This window comes from Parasteatoda tepidariorum, chromosome 1, assembly GCF_043381705.1.
Source record: "Parasteatoda tepidariorum isolate YZ-2023 chromosome 1, CAS_Ptep_4.0, whole genome shotgun sequence".
NCBI lineage: Eukaryota > Metazoa > Arthropoda > Arachnida > Araneae > Theridiidae > Parasteatoda > Parasteatoda tepidariorum.
Window position 1 is genome coordinate 18874819 of NC_092204.1, and position 19286 is coordinate 18894104.

General features: G+C 30.7%; 1 protein-coding gene across 1 annotated transcript in view; it reads left to right on the plus strand.

Moving 5' to 3' along the window:
• The first annotated feature begins 9912 nt into the window (after positions 1 to 9912).
• The window catches only part of LOC107455308 (BEACH domain-containing protein lvsA), a 26398-nt gene continuing 17024 nt past the window's right edge, over positions 9913 to 19286 (plus strand). Inside the window, exon 1 of the mRNA XM_016072817.3 lies at positions 9913 to 10483. The gene's annotated coding sequence lies outside the window, so the exon portion shown is untranslated. The remainder of the gene's footprint in view (positions 10484 to 19286) is intronic.

Below are 19286 nucleotides of genomic sequence, written 5' to 3' on the forward strand. Positions count from 1 at the left end.
CTGACTCTAAACGATTCGGCCATTAATGGGATCAAACCTACTAACAGCAGGTTACGGATCGGATGCCTAGACCACTATACAAAAAGCGCCTTAGATATCCAATTAAAAAAAATCAATCCTAAGGCGAAATATTATTTCCGTTTCTATTTACAGTTGTAAAAAGGTGTACTGATCTCGCGCTTGGTTTAGGGGGAAATAAAATAGGAGGAGGACCTCATGTATTGTTCTTTATAGACATATGATGCATTCATTCCAATGTAGTTTTAACTTTAAATCAAAAGATAACAATCACTAGACAAGAAGAGTCTTAGTTTAGAAGATGAAAGCATTTTATGTAAAAAAAAGTAACATTTTGTAAAGGATTTTATTTGCCTGTCTGACGCTGTTGTATAAGCAAGTGAAACAAGGTTTTTCATGAATTTTTTTCACCGCTGACTCCAAATTAGAAAAAAAAAAGTTATAAGATTTTTCTTCTTCGTAAGATTTTTTTACCCTTTTTTTTGGCTCGTTGGGTTCAATTGAAGCAACACTTTCTTAAAACAAAAATTTTATTCCCGAAATTATCGTGTATTTTTTTATTTTATTCCAATGCATTAAATGCATAACTAAGTAGATTTCTATGGTTTTATAAGAGAAATGAAGTAGAGTCAACCGAAATCAAACTTAACACGGTTGTCCCCGAATCTGTCTAAAGTCAGATAATATTTAGCTCTTCAATTAAAATAAATAAGTTGTTGTTGACGAATGCCTGTTTAGGCAGAGCAGGTGCGATTGTTCTTGTTTTCCAGTGGCGCCATCTATGGCCAAGATTTCAACTTCTGCCACACCATACGTCGCTCCCGTTTATAGGGCGGACCCATTCATGCATCCATTCAGTCATCCACAGATCGTAATTTATACCCGAATCAGAGAACGATCGATCTCCAATCCAGTACCCCCAGAGGTTTTTATTTGTTATAGAAACTGCGACTCGACAGATTTAACGTGCATCAGTCACTTTACTACACGGGGAGTCTTCTGCCGGCGGGATTCGAACCCACGAACTCTCGGACATGGGCCCAGCGCCCTACCGAACAGGCTATCCCGGTCTAAAAATATGTAAGTAAATAAATAAATAAATTCAAAATTTATTTAAAATAAATAAATAAAAATAGATGCGATCACGAAACTAACGATGTTTAAAAATAAAGTAGTGGATAACGTAATAAAGATAAATGGAAAAAGATATATCGTAGTATTGACATGACGTGACAATACTACCTAAACGAAAATTCGGCATTAAGTACAATATATTTATAATAATAATTTTCATATAAAAGGATATAAAGCTATGTGGAACGATTTCTTTTCTATCTAAAGTTCTTGCTTACGTTCCTTTAGTTTAAATGTAAGCGTATAACCAATTTTTAAATGGAATCATTTTAAGCATGGTCTTAGTATTAACAATGTATTATGTGGCTGGGATTGCTTGGTAGGTAGGTAGAAGGGCCCTTGTCCAATAGGTTGTGAGTTTGATTCCCGCTGGCCGAAGACTCCCCGTGCAGCAAATGGCGACTTGTGCACGTTAAATTTGCCGGGACACAAAGTTCTCCGTGTTCCCATAACAAATCATTCCTCTGGGGGAGCTGAATTGGAGATTGGTCGTTCTCTGGTTCAAGTCAAAATTACGATCTGTGAATGAATGAATGGATGTATGAATGGGTTCACTCTATAAACGAACTGTGACGTGTGTACGGCTTCTTGGCCATAGATAGCTTCACTAAAAAACAAGAAGAGCATCCTCGGCCTTAAATTCGCTTTGTTACACCAAGAAGGCCCTCTGGTTGGCAAGTTTCATTAGAAACAACAACAATGTATTGTGGTTTAAGCGACAACAGAGGAAATGCTTTTATATTTCGAAACTGAGCTTTAATAGTTAAAGCGTTCAGTTATGTTATAGGTTATTAGCAAACTATTTTTAAAACACTAAGAAAAAAATTCAATGTTTTAGGATATTTTACTTATTTTATAGTGAATAAAAGATAAAGCAACTGTGCTCTAATACAACTAAAAAAAAAACGAAGGCAAAATCTTAAGAGTTGATGCTTTCCGAGATTTTAATAAAAATTAAAGATTGAGTGCCGAATACTTCAACGTCAACCAATCCTTAACAGAAAAAATAATAATTTAATTTATTCGTCCATTAAACCATTAATAGTTTCCAATAACGCTCGTTGATGCTACTTGTGAAATTGCTTAAACGTAGCCTAATGTGTCTAACGTATCGCCACTAATAACAACCAAGAATCCTAAAACGAACAAAATTACAAAAACTGAACTAAAATGATTACAAGATCATTAGTACTCCACACATTTTAAATTTTAAGAGAAATTTGTTTGGCAGCGTCCTTAAATATTGTATTTAACAAAACATTCTAATTATTACATAATAATTAAGCCCGTTAGTGCTGCTTGTTAAATTGCTTAAACGGAGCCTAATGTATCGAATGTATCTCCACTAATAATAACCAAGAATCCTAAAACGAACAAAATTACAAAAACTGAACTAAAATGATTACAAGATCATTAGTACCCCACACATTTTCCATTTTAAGAGAAATTTGTTTGGCCGAGTCCTTAAATATTGTATTTAACAAAGCATTTTAATTATTACATAATAATTAAGCCCGTTAGTGCTGCTTGTTAAATTGCTTAAACGTAGCCTAATGTATCGAATGTATCTCCACTAATAATAACCAAGAATCCTAAAACGAACAAAATTCCAAAAACTAAACTAAAATGATGACAAGATCATTAGTACTCCACACATTTTAAATTTTAAGAGAAATTTTTTTGACCGAGTCCTTAAATATTGTATTTAACAAAACATTCTAATTATTACATAATAATTAAACCCGTTAATGCTGCTTGTTAAATTGCTTAAACGTAGCCTAATGTATCTTATGTATCTCCTCTAATAATAACCAAGAATCCTAAAACGAACAAAATTCCAAAATCAAAACTAAAATGATGACAAGATCATTAGTCCTCCACACATTTTAAATTTTAAGAGAAATTTTTTTGTCCGAGTCGTTAAATATTGTATTTAACAAAACATTCTAATTATTACATAATAATTAAGCCCGTTAATGCTGCTTGTACATAATAATTACGCCCGTTAACGTTGCTTGTTAAATTGCTTAAACGTAGCCTAATGTGATCGTTGTTCAAAATTTGTTCCATTAAAATAATATTTCCCAAATAAATATAGATTTACGTTTTAGAAAGAATGTATGGAAATCCAATAATAACAGGCAATTTCAGTTACTGTATAATTTCATTCCTATTTAAACAAAGCAGAATCATTCGTTGCATAATTTATACTCTCTGCTTTAAAGTAGTTTGGTAACTAAATGTTTTCTTCTTCTGTCTAAAACCATAATTGCCATTGCATCTTTTTTAATGCCCTCAAACTTTCTTAGTTTCGATAAAAAAAGAATTTTTTACTGCCCCGGCTATATAACTGGGCAAATATTAAGCTAGCCATCTTTTTCCTGGAGCATTAAAAGGCGTCATCCCATTTCGAAGACATTCCAGAAAATAAAAGCAATAGTTTTCTTCCAAGCGACTAATGTGCATATAATGGTCGGTTTATGCGCAGCTGGAGCAATCAGGGAACACGCGAAGCATCCCAGACACATAAATGATCATTGCTTTGTCATGCAAATAAAGCATTACTGGCCGGATCCGGCTAAGTTGTGGCCGGACTTGGAAAGAAATTGGTGTGAAATTATTATGCAGAGCGAGAGAGATTTCCATTTACTGATTATTTTTAAATGTTGGGATTGATAAAATAAATTTGTAAATCATTGCGTATAGTATCTTATAAATGCTATATCATGCGCAAGTATAAATACCACAAACTCACTGATAGTTTGAATTCTTGTAATTTTTAGAATTTCTTCATTTATTAATCATTCATGTTAGTAATTCTTATAAATAAAACTAATAATTCCTTCTCTTGGAGCCTTTTGACACCCTCTGAATTTGTAGGTCGAATTTTTTGAAACATCCTGTTCAATTTGGCTGTTGTTGCTCACAATTTAAAGAAATGATAAGCATGATTTTATCAATAGCTAACAGCCTTAATTAAGAATCTTCTACACGGGATTCTCGCAGATTTGAAAACATATTATCTTCTGAATTATCTAGAATAATGTATTTAAGACATGTGATTAATTTCTTTGAAAAGCTGAGAAAAAAACGAAATAGCTTTTATATCCCTTTCGTTTAAATTTTGCATGAATGCAAAAATTAAAATTAAACATGACTAAAACGCATGATTTTTTTTATTCAAATTGAAATACATTGCGCAATTATTTTAAACATGTTTTCGCCGCTATTATTTCAAGAATTGCTTTTTTCACACTATTGCATCATATAAAACGTGTACTTAAGTAGTAAAAATACGTCGAAAATTTCAAAAGTTGAGAAATTACTTTAAATTAAAGAAAATAAATATTGTACAGTGCCCAAAAAAGAGGACCATCTTGAATAACTTTTGATCTAATGATCGAATTTCCACGTTCAAGGACGCAATCTTATGGCTCGAGGGGAATGACCTCAAATATGCTAATTAATAAGAGCAGACGAAATTTTAAGTTACGAAATCAGACACACGAACGTACTTCCTCTGAATAAACATTGCTTTCTTTGGACAGATTCAGATTTCTGACCCCCAAAATATAGGGGGTAGCCGCAATCAGGTAATTTATGGTCAGGAGAGCACCCCTAAGTTCGGACCCCTTTATATTAATTTCACTTTTTGCGTATTTCGCTATATCTCGAAAACTTTTAGGGGAATTTAAACTTTTTTATACACAATTATAAGATTCGTTTATCCAAACACAATTCCATGCAAAAAATAACTTTTAGTAAATATTTATTATTTTTCATTAATTTTTAAAAGATCGGGGGGAAAAAGTTTGACATGTAAAGTATACAATTCTTCGCATCATTTCAAAGAATGCAATTTTATATGGCAAATTACAAAATTTGCGCCAAATAGGTCGAATAGTTCCTGAGAAATCGAATTTCAAGTATCTGACTTTTTTAAAATTTAATTTCTCAGGAAATATTAAACCTATTTCGCTAAAATGTCGTATTTTGCCATGCAACATTGCATTCTTCAAAATGATGCAAAAAAATTGTGTACTTTACAATTCAAAAATTATTTCGACCGTTCTTAAATAAAAAAAATAAATAAATAGTTACTATTAAATCTTGCAATATTTGGAATAATCTATGGATAAATGAATTTTATAACAGTGTGTGAAACTTTTCTTTATTCGCTTACGAAAGCCTCGAGATATAGCAAAATATGCAAAACTGTGGAGCACTCTTCTGACAAAACTATGGGGACAATATTTCACCGATTGCAGCTATCCCTATATTTTGGGAGGTTAGAAATCTCCGAATGATTTGAAAAAAAGTTATGTTTATTCTGAGAAAGTACGTTTTTGTGTCTGATTTCTTAACTTAAAATATCGTCTGCACTAATTAATTAACATGCATGAGGTCACCCCTTTGAACCCATAAGAATGATTCCCAAAACTGGAAGATTCGATCATTAGATCAAAAGTTATTTAGTGTGGTCCTTTTTTTAAAATTTTTTTGGAGCACTGTACAAACCGAAATTACACAAATTTTCCAAGGAGATGCAAGGAGTTCCCACACTAGTTCATCAGAATCATTTTCTAAGTGTTTGGATACCATACAATTTTATCAATAAATAGTATTGTTATTAAGTGTAATATCAAGTTTCATTCACCATACCTACATAATTTGTTAATTTTAGGGAGATTTGTTAAAAATTTGAAAGAGGCTTGTTAAGATGGTTTTGCCATAAAGAGAGTATGAACGAAAGAAAATACTAGCAACGAATATACAAGATAAGTGTGAATAATAGAGCAAGAGGAGAATCGACTTTGCGAACGTGCTTTGATCAATTGAGAACAATCTTAGTAAAAACCAGCGTTGGAGTACCCTAATTAAGTGAATAACATACACCTACCTACTTATAATTTAAATTTAAAAAAAATGTGTCTCTCAAAAAAGATTTCAATCGTAGAACTGTTGGTAATTGGCTCTGTTGATTAAAGAGTTTACCGAACGCTGGGTTAGAATAACATTTTTGTAGAGTGAGAAAAAAAAATATTGGTATTATGCGCTTCACTCGTTACAGCACGGTGCTTCCTTTAGAAGAAAGTGCTTTTCAAAAATATTAAAATTAGGTTCACAATAATTTATTATATAGCTTCATCTGTTGATTAAAGAGTTTACCGAACGCTGGGATAGAATAACATTTTTGTAGAGTGAGAAAAAAAATATTTTCAAAAATATTAAAATTAGGTTCACAATAATTTATTATATAGCTTTATCTGTTGATTAAAGAGTTTACCGAACGCTGGGATAGAATAACATTTTTGTAGAGTGAGAAAAAAAAATATTGGTATTATGCGCTTCACTCGTTTCAGCACGGTGTTTCCTTTAGAAGAAAGTGCTTTTCAAAAATATTAAAATTAGGTTCACAATAATTTATTATATAGCTTTTCGTTTAAAAAACCAAATCATATCAGCTCACTGTGATACATTAATAGCATAAGCCTTCTAATTTGTATCGTTAATCATGAAATTGTGAATTTTTTTTTTAGAATTTGTGACAAAAAAAGATAAATACCCGATTATTGTGAACATTTATGCACAATCACTCCTTTAAAAATTGTACTCAAGAATTCCAATTGCTACTTCTTCAAGAATTGCAATTGTTACATGACGTAATAAAAAGCCGTCAAGTCTGGAACTAGTCACCTGGGTAGCAAAGCGGCCCCTATTCCACTCGTCATGAGTTTGTTTTAAAGTTTGCTTTAACACTGTGTGGTCAGCTGTACGTGTGGTTGCTGGAGAAATAACGTTAAGTTCTTCTTTAATTTACTGAGCTGGGCACGCGGCCCCTATCCCATCCATCATGATTATTTAAGTAGTTGTAGTGGAACTTTATGTGGTCAGCAGACTGTGTGGTGGCTGTTGTTAGAGTTTAAACGCCGTAAGTAAATAAAACTAATGAAAATTATAAGGTGCAGCTTGCTCTAAACTATGTGTAGTTGAATTTCGTTTGATGGTCAACGTGTGGAAACGCTTGATCAGATTTTCAGTATTGCTATTGAATTTGATGCTTTGAATGCATTTGTAAATAATTATTCATGTTGATAGTTGTAATATGAGGCGTCGGATGTGTAGTGAACAGCTACTGGTCTTAATTTTACATCTTTTTTGTAGTTTTCATAGTTGAATATCGGATTGAAGTTAACTGCGTTGCATTTTGTGGCCTTGTCATAGAAATCTGCATTTTATTTGTATATATATTCTGATAGGGTAGGAATCTTGAGATCATTATGGATATTTGAATTTCTGATGAACCATCTGGCACGGGTGTTGTTTCTGAGTATTTTGTTCTGACATTGGTTGAGTTTTTTCAAGATTTGTTCCTATATGGTTGTCCAGGCCGTGAGACACACGTAAGAATTCGTCTGATCATTGATGTATATAGTAGTTTTCTTAGCTTTAATGAGACATTCTGATTATAGAAAAGTGGTTCATATATAATCAGGTAATATAACGATGAAGCCACAATGCACACTAAGCAGAATGTCCTCGAATGATAAAGTCATTCATGGCTGAGATATTATGGTCTAGAATTATTTTTTTCTTAAAATAAATTCTAAAACTGATCTTCTGTTTGATTTTATTTCAACAACTAAAGAAATTCTATTACAGAATAATTTTGATAGGATAGCACTACAGAATAATTTAAAAAAATACGTAAAGTTTTCGTTTTAAAAGTATATTTTTTCTACTATTTTAATTAGAGTTTTTAAGCAACTTGAGCTTACATTTACGAGGCAGATCTTACGAATTATGTGCATAATATAAATTAAGTACATTTGATAATTCAAACGAAACGAGTAATAAACTATTATCACAACCATTTACAGACAAAAGCTATTACAACATATTTGATAGAACTCGTAAAAATGTTGATAAACTTTTACTCCATTCATTTTAACTTCCATTTTAGCTTTTCAGTTTCTTTGATAGCAAGTCAAGCAAAATATTTCTGAAAATATATTTTTTTTGATACATCCATATATAAATGTCATCCTTTTTTTATTCCTCCTTTCTCCTTGTTATAGAGGTGCAACTGGGCTTAAGGCTATGTCTTCTGTTGAAAGAAAAGAAAGATAAAAAGAAAAGAAACTTTTGAAGAAACCTTTTCTTTCAGACCCGCATAGCCCGGAGCAAGTTGCTGCATTTTAGGAAGAGAAGGGAGTAAACATTCTGTGTATATATTTTCCAGACGTCGTCTTCTCTTTGTTACATTGTCTGGAATTTATTACTGCTGCATACATTCATATTTGCTTATGGTTACAGTTTATTCTTTATAATAGATCTGAAATTGCTTTGAATTTTCAANTATATATATATATATATATTTCTGTTTGCGATTAGAGTCCCAAGAAAAACATATAAATTGGACCCGGTGTCCCATCTTCGTCAAAGGGTTAAGTTCCGTTTTTAAATAATTAGGATTGGAAACAAAAACTCCACTTATTTTTAAAAATGAAGGAAAGAATATTTTTTGTTTAGAGACTTTGAAATCTAAACCGCCATAATTTTGAAACATTCCTTTTTGAAATATTGTTGTTAATTATTATTAAAACCTGATAATACATTGAAAGTATTCTTGATTATGTTTTAAGCTATCAATAAATATTTAAATTGAAGAAAATACATACGGGTGCAGAAAATAATTTGGGAATAATTTCGTAATTCTCAAATTAAAGATAAATTTAAGTATTTTTCAGTAGTCTTTAAAAATCTTAGATTCCTCTCATTTATTTTTTCCAATTTATGGAAACCCTGTACAAATTGTGTTTCCTGGATTGTAATCAAGTCATAAAATATTCCAGGTAAGCACTATAATTCGCCAACAAAAACATGACAATTTCAATCAGACATTAATTAGATGAAAAGTATTAAAACTTAAGTGGTTGCTACATCGAGGAAATTTCCATTTGCTCTGATGATAAGCTTACTACTACTTGAATACTGTTGACAGCCATTGGGAGCTCTGTGATTACTCAACATATCTGCAAAAATGAAATGTGACTTTCAAAATATATTTAGTAATGAAACACTCTCAAAATCATTTTCTGAAAAAAAAAATAACATTTATTTTTATGACAATAACTAGCTTATGATTATATACAACCTACTATACACTTGCTTATACACTATACTTGTTTTACAACCCAAGAGGTTGATGAAAGAAGAATAAATTTCATGGATATTATTTTATTTGAAACTAATTGAAATTTGCAAAGAAAATGTATGTATTTATAAATTTTCCTCAGTCAAAGCTACTATTTTTCGTCAATTATAAATGTTAACAATTATACTTAATGATTTATATATTAGATTATTATTATTTTATATATTATATTATATTTTTTATTCTTTTTACATATTATACGTTATATTAATCATATTTTATTCAATTATAAATAATAAAATCCAAACGAAAAAGCATCACCAAAAATAATAGTTATATTATAATTGAGGATTTTTTATTTTTTATTAAAAAGATATTTCTTATATCTGCAAAACACTAGTATGATTCAAAATGACAAATTTGTCCTTATACACTGCAAATTCTCGTAAATTGCGAGAATTTTGTTAATTTCTTTCCTCTTCTAATTAGTAATACTTCTTCTAATTCCTAATTACTTCCTTTAACAATTAGTAGTTATGTAAAGGTGAACGATATTAAACTTTTTCTCGAAAAAAAACAAGTAATGAAATTTATTAAGAGAGTCGATTAATATTATTTAATTTTAGAGAAGTTTGAAAACTAACTCCTTGTCGCTCTTTAATGAAATTTATTTTTTAAAATTTTTATTTTCTATAACATTTTTAAAAATCACTACTCTCACAATGCCATGGCGAATTTTTTATTTTTTTATGAAGTGCACTATTTTAAAATTGTTTGAAACGTGGAATGGCATATATAATATCATTAACAGCTCTGTCGTCAAAAATATGTTTTCTTAGAATGTTATCGAATGGTTATAATAAATAATGTTGGTCGTTGCTGCGTGCTGTTTTAATATACAAATAGTTTTCGTAAATATGTTTCGAAATGTTCTGAAAAGCCGCCAGAGAATTGTTTTCTAATAGCTTCGTACTCCGAAAGTAGAGGTCAAAGTAATATAACTCTTGATAAGTCACAGAGCTGTCGTCAAGTTGGGGTCAAATTTAGTCACATGATGTGGCTCAGCGTCTCTTCCATATCAGATTTCCCTTTCACAATTGTAAGAGAATTGAGTGGAGAAGTTGCTAAGGTTATTTTGTAAAGCATAAGGATAATAGTACATATAAAAATCAAGTAAGTTAACAATATTTTATTTATATTAAATTTATGAAGAGTCCTGTCTAATTATTTAATATTTACACAAATGCATCTACTTTTATGGTAGTTGAAGAAAACATTTCCTTAGTTGTAACTACGCAATGGCAGCTGTTGATTAGCTTTCTACATTAAGACTTATTTTTTTATTTAAAAAAAAAAAAGCTTTGCTCATTGTGATAAATAAACTATTCAAATTTGTTAGGTGTGCTGCCTATACGGATAAGAAGAGACTGGTAGTTAAAACATTTCATTGTAATTAATTTTTGATAGGAATGCAATTTTTCAAATAATTACTACTTAATTAGAGCCGCCAACTTTCTACGCTTTTTGTAACAATTTATCCTAGTGGTAGCTATGTTTATGTGTAAATGTATCTATTATTTTTTATTCATCTACACTCATTTTCCATACCACTATATATAAATGATTTAAATGCTCATATGCAACGCCACTCTCACGCAGCCACGTATGCCAAGTGCTCCGGACACGCCAAAATAATTTTTAAAAAAAAACGGTGAATAACTACAAAGTGAATTTTGCAAATATTTGTCTATTTTTGCTTGCTTCTTAAAAGGTATAGCATGATATAATACTGGTGAATTATATAAGCCTGCGAATTATTTAGAAATAGTGGTGAATAAAAATCACAATTGATAAACTACCACTTTAAAATATACATCTCTGCCCAGCTAATTCCTGGAGAGGCTTTTACATAAATTTCGCCATAGGTAGTAAAATGGAATTTGAACTACGATTTGGGGCAGAAACATATGCTGTATTTTGAAACAGCTTATACGACTAACACAGCAGCATACCTGCCAACTTTTAATCCCTTCGAGGATGATTTTGCCCAGTGGTAGTAAAATGTTATTTAAATAACAATTTTAGACAGAAATATAAACTGTATTTTGGAAAAGCTTATGCAAACTTCCAAGACAGTATTACATATTCATATATATGCTTAATTATATTAAAAATAGTGGTGGTCAAAAAGATTAAAAATTAAGTTTATAAATGTAATGAAAGCATGCAGTTTACTACCACTTTAAAGATAGAAATAAAATTTTACGCCAAATGTGTAAAAGTTGGCAGGTATGCACAGCAGTATTACTTATCCATATATATTCTCTATTTTTTTTAAAAATAGTGGTGATTAGAAAGATTATAAATTAAGTTTATAAATGCAAGGAATGCATAGAAAGCATACACTTTACTACCACTTTAAATATAGAAAAAGATTTTACGATAAATGCGAAAAAGTTGGCTGATATGCTTTTAAATTGTTGACAAAATAACCGAAAAATATTAAAGCTTTCATTTTTCAAAGTGTACCAATCTTTAAAATATATTGCAAAAAGAATAACAGTTGGCAGGCCTGCTTAATAACGGCAGATTTTACAAAGTGGTAGTAAAACAACAATTTAGTATGAGAGAACTATTCTAAAATAAAAATTATTAGGACATCTAAAAGTTAACATGTTGAACGCCACGCTAATTTTACATGGCTTGCCCGTCTTGCCAAACTGTAATTAACTGCAAACTAAATTAGCAAATATTAGACCGATTTTGCTATTTTTTTAGATGGTTTTTCATGACATATCTGACAAAAGTGGTGAATTATATCAGACTACGAATTGTTTAAAAATACTGGTGGATAAAAATCTACTAAATTGAATTTATTAAACCAAGAATCACAATAATTAAGTAAATTTTGAATAAATTTTCTGCAATTCCATAAAAGAGTGTAAATTTTATAATTCTATATCATGTTATACGCTGTCAGCCAGCCGTTTTTCGCGGCCTATGTGAAAGATCAGTGTCGGCTAGCGGTGGTAGACGCAGCCTAAATGTAATTTCAGTGTCAGTCACCGGTGGTAGACGCGGCCTAAATGGCAAGTCCAGTGTCAGCCATAGATCTCATCCACATATATTTTTTTTAAATTATTGATTCATCATGATAGTTTATAATTTTTTTTGGAACTTCAAACTCCAATATTTAATTATTAATTTTTTCACCTTACTTAGGTAATATTAAAAATAAATTTTAATGCATGAATATCCCGGTTCAATCAACTAACAAGTTTAAATGAAAATAACTCCTAATGGGTATTATCTAAGTAGTAACTTCCAAGGTGCAGCATATCGTAGTCCAATGTACAAAACCGTGTTGCACCTTAGACCATATTCAGGATAAATCTCCTTCATAAAAATTATAAGATAGATAGTATATATCATGGAGTATCGAATATAAGCAGTTATATAATGTATTTCCCTCCCACAAAATTTCTTAGTTATTTAAATTGATATTTTCGGCATGAAAAAAATTAGCAAACTCTTCCTTACCTGAAAGAAAATGTCTGCTACACTTGGTAGATTTGGATATTACATCCTATTACGAATATCCAAAACTGTAATTTATAAAAGTCTAATATAATTTTCTCTAAAAATGATAATTGTAAAGCGGTTATTAAATTTCAGCACAAATTTAAATAAATTCACCTTAAAATGTAGCGTCCTAATAAGGTGATATTATAGAATTACGTTATAATAAAGACTTACCATATGCAGGGCTTCCAACTTCTTACGCTTTTTGTAAAATTTTATTCTAGTGGTAGCTAAGTTTATTTTTTTAATTTATTATCTTTTATTAATTTAAACTTATTTTCCACACTACTACATACAAAGTATTTAAAAGCTGGTAATGCAACGCCACTTTGTTTTAGCTCTTTCCATGGTTCCCGCGGATATTGTAAATTTTAAAAAGTGGTAACAAAAATTAAACAAATGTCGATAATATTATTTACGTGTAACTACCACTAAAAATTGTTTTCCAAAGAAAGTATAGACTCAGAAAAATTCCAGATTCTAAGCTACTTAAAAACGACGTGGTTTATTAGAGAGTAAACCTAAATTTACTACCACTACTAAAATTTTTCAAGGACCGCGGGAACCCTGTCCCTGGTGAGGCTTTTTAACTGTTGGCAAGATAACCAAATATTCCAAAAGAATTGGGTTTTAAATGTCTACCCATCATCTATAAGATATTTTGCGAAACGCGCAGAAGTTGGTAGACATGTTAAAGTTTTATATTTTGTTTCGTAAATTTGTTTAAAAGTTGTTTCTTTACCACTACATATAAATGATTCAAAAGTTAATATAAACGTCACCTTTTTCTGATATATATGTGATGAGGGTTGTAAATTGTAAGCACCACATTACCAGTCTTTTGAGAAGATTTAACTTTTAATTCTCTACCTAAACATTTTGCAAGAAGTGTAGTAGTTGACAGATATGCTAATAAATAATTAAGACTTTACACTTAGGTTACTACCTAGACATTTTGTCAGGTTATATAGAATGCAGAGATGCCAACTTGCTCCTATATATTTTAAAGTGGTAGTTTATCAATTGTGATTCTTGGTTTAATAAATTCAATTTAGTAGATTTTTATCCACCACTATTTCTAAATAATTTTTAGGTTTATTTAATTCACCAATTTATGGCACTTATATATTTATAGCACTTATGTCATGTTATACCTTTTAAAACGCAAGCAAAAATAGGCAAATATTTGCAAAATTTACTTTGTAGTAGTTATTTACCGTTTTTTTTAATAATTATTTTGGCGTGTCTGGAGTAGTTGGCATCTCTGAGAATGTCTAGAAAACAGGTCTCCGGAGGATGACTGTTTTCTAGACATTAAAAAAAAAAAACTGATGCTAATTTGCAGTTTAGACATAACGTTTCGATTACTAACTTTGCATTCTTTCTGCACTGGCAATTTTATGTGCATTTATATAATTTACATATAGTGGTGTGTAAAATAACTCTAAATCAAATTTTCAAAATAAAGTGTTATACATTAAAGCATAAATTTGGCCCCCAATAGAAAATTTTTTCTCAAAAAGCATAGGAAGTTGGCAACCCTGCATTAAGGAGGAATGTAGATTCTTTTACGAATAAAACAAAAAAGAGAGAGCTTAATAGGTTGAACATGTAATTTCAGTGTTCCCGGTTCACAATATTTTGTCTTTCATGCACACTGTTTAGTTAACACGTTGAATGCCCCATGCCAATTTTGTCTGGACAAACAGTAAATAACTACAAACTAAATTTGCAAATATTGAACAGATTTTCCTAGTTTTTAATAGGTTTAGCATGACATTTATGATAATGTGGTGAATTGTATAAGTCTACGAATTGTTTAAAAATAGTGATGGATAAAAATCTACTAAATTGAATTTATTAAACCAAGAATCACAATTAATAAACTATCACTTGATAATATTTATTAGCTGTCCGAAGCAAGTTGGCATCGCTGTGTAAATAAATAAAACTATTTTTGTGTGTTCTATATTGCATTAATTTCTTTATCTAAACCATTTTAATAACGATAATAATATAAAAAAAATAAAAATTTGATCGAGTTATGAGTTTCTGATAATCTTGGCTTCGTCGGTCACCGGTGACCCCCGTGGCGCAACGAACAAGCTCGTTCTGCATGAAACTGCTTATTTCTAATAGGGAAAAAGAAAATAATTAATTTTCTTCAATAGCTATCTAAAACTATTTATTGTTCTAAAACTTATTAAAATGTTTTTATACAATCTTAGACATACATTAGCCCTCCAACGCCTCATATCATAACTATGAAAACAAATAATTTCATCAACCTTTCTGAAAATAACTTTTCCTCATGCTGATACAGGTCTAAACAACTCCAAAATCAGACAAACACAAGTTGGAGCAAGCTGCTCATTTTATTTTCTGATTCCGTTTTAGTTATTCGAGCAAAGTGCTTGAAACATTCATAAAAGCAACTCCACTGCCTGCTTACCTCAATGCTCAACCAAAACAGTGCTAGAATTCCATATGAATGGGATAGGGGTCGCTTTGCGGCACAGGCGCCCAATAAAATCAAAACACTAGGACTAGACATACATTAACACATTGCAAGCGAGCAATTTTTGCTTGCTTTATTTATAAAAAACTGGGCTCCTGGGGCGCGCAGCTGCCCATATCCCATACACCATGAAAATATAAAATACATTAGTTAAAAAACATATTGGGTTTAGCGACCTTGTGGTAGCTGGGCAATTTTTGCAAAAACTGTATTACAAGTGATAGAGACTAAAGTTTTAAAGAAATGCTAAGCAAGGTTTCATAAATGTTGGAGCAAACTGGTCTCTATAACTACAGCTTCAATTTAAAAGTTAACTTTAATTTAAAATTTGTAGTAATCACGAATGGCTAATTTCTTTAATAAAACAAAAAGGAAACGAAGTAGTTTCGTTATCACGCTTTAAATTTTTGTATAAGGCCTATACCTGAATATAAGGCCTATACCTGAATAATGAATATAAATTATCGGGTGAATCTGATAATTCAATATAAGGCCGATATTGGTTGTAAAGTGGCTGTAAAATATCAGATGGATCATACAATTCTATATAGGATCAATGTCGGAAAATAACGGCCTTTTGAACTTTTATTGAACCATGATTTATGAATATTTATCCAATGAGAGCTCAAGCTATGTTGCTGTCAGGGAGGGTTCATGCTAGCACGTCGCAATTCATTTTGTTAAGCAAAAAATGAAGCAATATTATTACTGAGGTTCATTTTAAAATGATACGATAACTGAATGATTAATATTAAATATTTATATTGCTATTAAAGTTCAAATAACGCTGTTTTATACAATTTTCACGCGAAAGATATCTCTGTAGGTTTCTCTTCATGACATCAAAATTATTCATTAAATTTGATACATTTGACTACATACAAGATTCAAAAATTTTTGTTTCAGGAATTAAATTTCTATTTTATTAATATGCATTTTTGGCTGTAACTTGAAAGATTAATTAATGAACGTTATTTTGGGTTATTGTGACACAGTTCTGAAAGCTTTGTGTCACTCTTAAAAACTTGCCTTCAAAGCTTGTGTCATTCTTAAAGTTTTTTGTCACTTTTAGACTCTTAAGTTATCAAAAAAACTTTTCTTACAAGAAGTCATAAATTCAGTTTCAACCTTAGAATTTTCACCTTATATAAATTATGCTTGCTATATTACTTTCTTGCCTTTTAAGAGTCTGAGAATCCAGGACTACTGAACATAATTGTACATATAAACTTTAAAGTTCATTCTTAAACTTAAAAAAGAGCACAGGATGTAATATTTCACAAAAAACGGTGCCCTTCTTTAGGAACCTGTACTATTCAAGTGTGTTAAAATCATTCACTGTAATGAATTATCGCTTTTTACGAATAAATTTTAAAAATTTCGAAATCCTCGCCTTTTGAAAAGTTTGCGTATTGAAATAATGTTGTATTGTAATAAATGTATTAAAATCATTGGAAAAGTGATCTATAAAACCCACATGAAATTGCAGCCTACTCAAATTGAGCAATCCAAAACTCATCTCTAATTCATCGGCAGTAAAAATATCATACTTTAAATATCGAAATTTTAAAACTGATGCAGAAATAGTCGAAAAAAGAAGGATAACTGTAAATTGTAGTGGAAAAAAAAGAGATAGATTGGAAACTGAAGTTGATTGACGATGGCATAGCGGCGTTCATGGCTCGTTAAAAAAAAAAGGATTATTCAAAATTTCAAATTTTTGTGTAATATAATTGTGTCAAAAATATTGTTATTTGAGAAATCAGAAAAGAACCGTAAAAACGAAACATAGCTGCCGAGTAAACAGTCGAAAATCGACGTGGATTAACTATTCAATCAAGTCTGATCAAATCAAAAAGTGATTAATCAAATTCGAAACACGGCTGCCGTAATAACATTGTATTAAAAATTGGCACTTGGAAAACTATGTAGAAACAAAAAGACTATGACGAAAAAATTATCGAAAAACGATGTGGATTTAAAAGAGATTTGTAGCCGAGTGATCGGATCAAAAAGTGATTAGTTCAAAATTCGTGTTTCTTAATAACGTTTTAATTAAATACCGGAATTTTAATCACCGAATTCTAGCCAATTTAAGCGATAAATACCTATTAAATTTCTATTAAGTGAACGGGGAGCTCAGGTTGCCCTTGAATCGTTTTTTGGCGGTATGCGAATTAACAAGACTAGTCATAAGTAGATACCAGTGTTTGTTCCAAATCCTTATTTTTCTAAAATTTCAATTTGTGAACATAAACGTAGCTAGCTGAAGTTTTATATTAGCTTTTGATATAAAATTTTATTATTTCAAAAACATCAAATGCTACTAATATACTATATCTTAATTATTGTAGAATTGGTTCAATTAAAAATTGATATTTTTGTCTAAAATGGCTTATTTAACAAGCCAATTCTTTGTGTTTATTTATACAGAATCAAAACGTATAAAACGTAACTATATTACAGTATCAAAACGATTTAAATAGTGCCAGACTTAATAAATCAATTTTGTCTGTCTGCTTCTAATTTAGATTAAGAAAAGATTTCATAAATTTGTATCTTTTCAAAATTTTTATCGTAAATACAAAGTTTATAGAAGCGACTAAAATTCAAAATTTGATTAAAAGTGAGTAAAATGTGCAACTTTTTAGAGCATATTTTTTTAGTTAACTATTGAAAGTGAATGCAGAGATGCCAACTTGCTCCGGACGGTGTAAAAATATTTTCCAGTGGTAGTCTTTTAATGTATGATTCTTTGTTTAGTAAACTCTATTTGCAGGACTTCAAGTAACCACTTTTTCTAAATGATCCAATGACTTAATTGATACTCCACTTTATTTTAGTTAAACATAAAACCTCTTCTCTCTCGTAAATTTGTTTGCATAAATCTCACTATTTTATTTTAATTTTCACTCAGTAAATGTTACTGAACCCCAACCTTCACCATTCAATTGCGCTTCGGCGATTTATCATGCATTCCCACTCAGATGAATTAGTTAGAGCCCCTCGCGGGACTGATGTTAAGATAACTACGACATATGAGTATGAGAGTATAGTTAAGCATGTTGAGCTGTGTAAAAAATTATCAAAATTATCAGCCACATTTTAGTTTGTAGTTCCTACCGCTTTTAAAAAATATTTTTTTGAAGCCGGATTAATTGGCGCTTCTGAAAAATTGTTGATTTAAAGTTGTGATAAGTTATAGTGGTAGTTATGATTGTATAATTAAAAAGAAAGTAAATAAATAAATAAAAGTAAATTGAGTTGTTACCACTTTTTATATTTATAGTCGCCTGTGTCATCCACGTCAATAAAATAATTGAAATACTGGAGCACAACCACTGTTAGTCAAAAAAAGAAACTGGAGATTACTCAAAATAAATTCCTCAGATGTATCACAGGAGCCCCCAGATCCATGAGAATGAAAGATCTAAGACGAGAGTTAAAAATCAACAAAATAGATGAGCACATAGCTGAACTATGTGCAAGTTTCTTCAGAGATGCACTCTCTTGTCATACGTGCAATTACTTTAAAAATGTCGATTTTGAGCTCATCAAAGACAACATAAAATATAGCCCGGCAACCGCCTTTTTCCTATCCGACGGAGTTTTGTCCCGTAAATTTTGTAAATAGCTGTAAATACTTGTAAATAATTTTGCGCATTTATTTTGTATTTCTCCTTTTCCCTGGGGCTATGTGGCTACTGTGCACCTGAGAAGCTCGGGGGTAATACCTCGAAGGGAGGCGAGGCAGTCTGCCACAAAACCTCTTCTCTCTCTCTCAAACTTGTTTGTTCAATCTCACTACTTCATTTTAATTTTCTCTCAGTAAAAGATACTGAACCCCAACTTTCACCTTTCAGTTGCGCTTCGGCG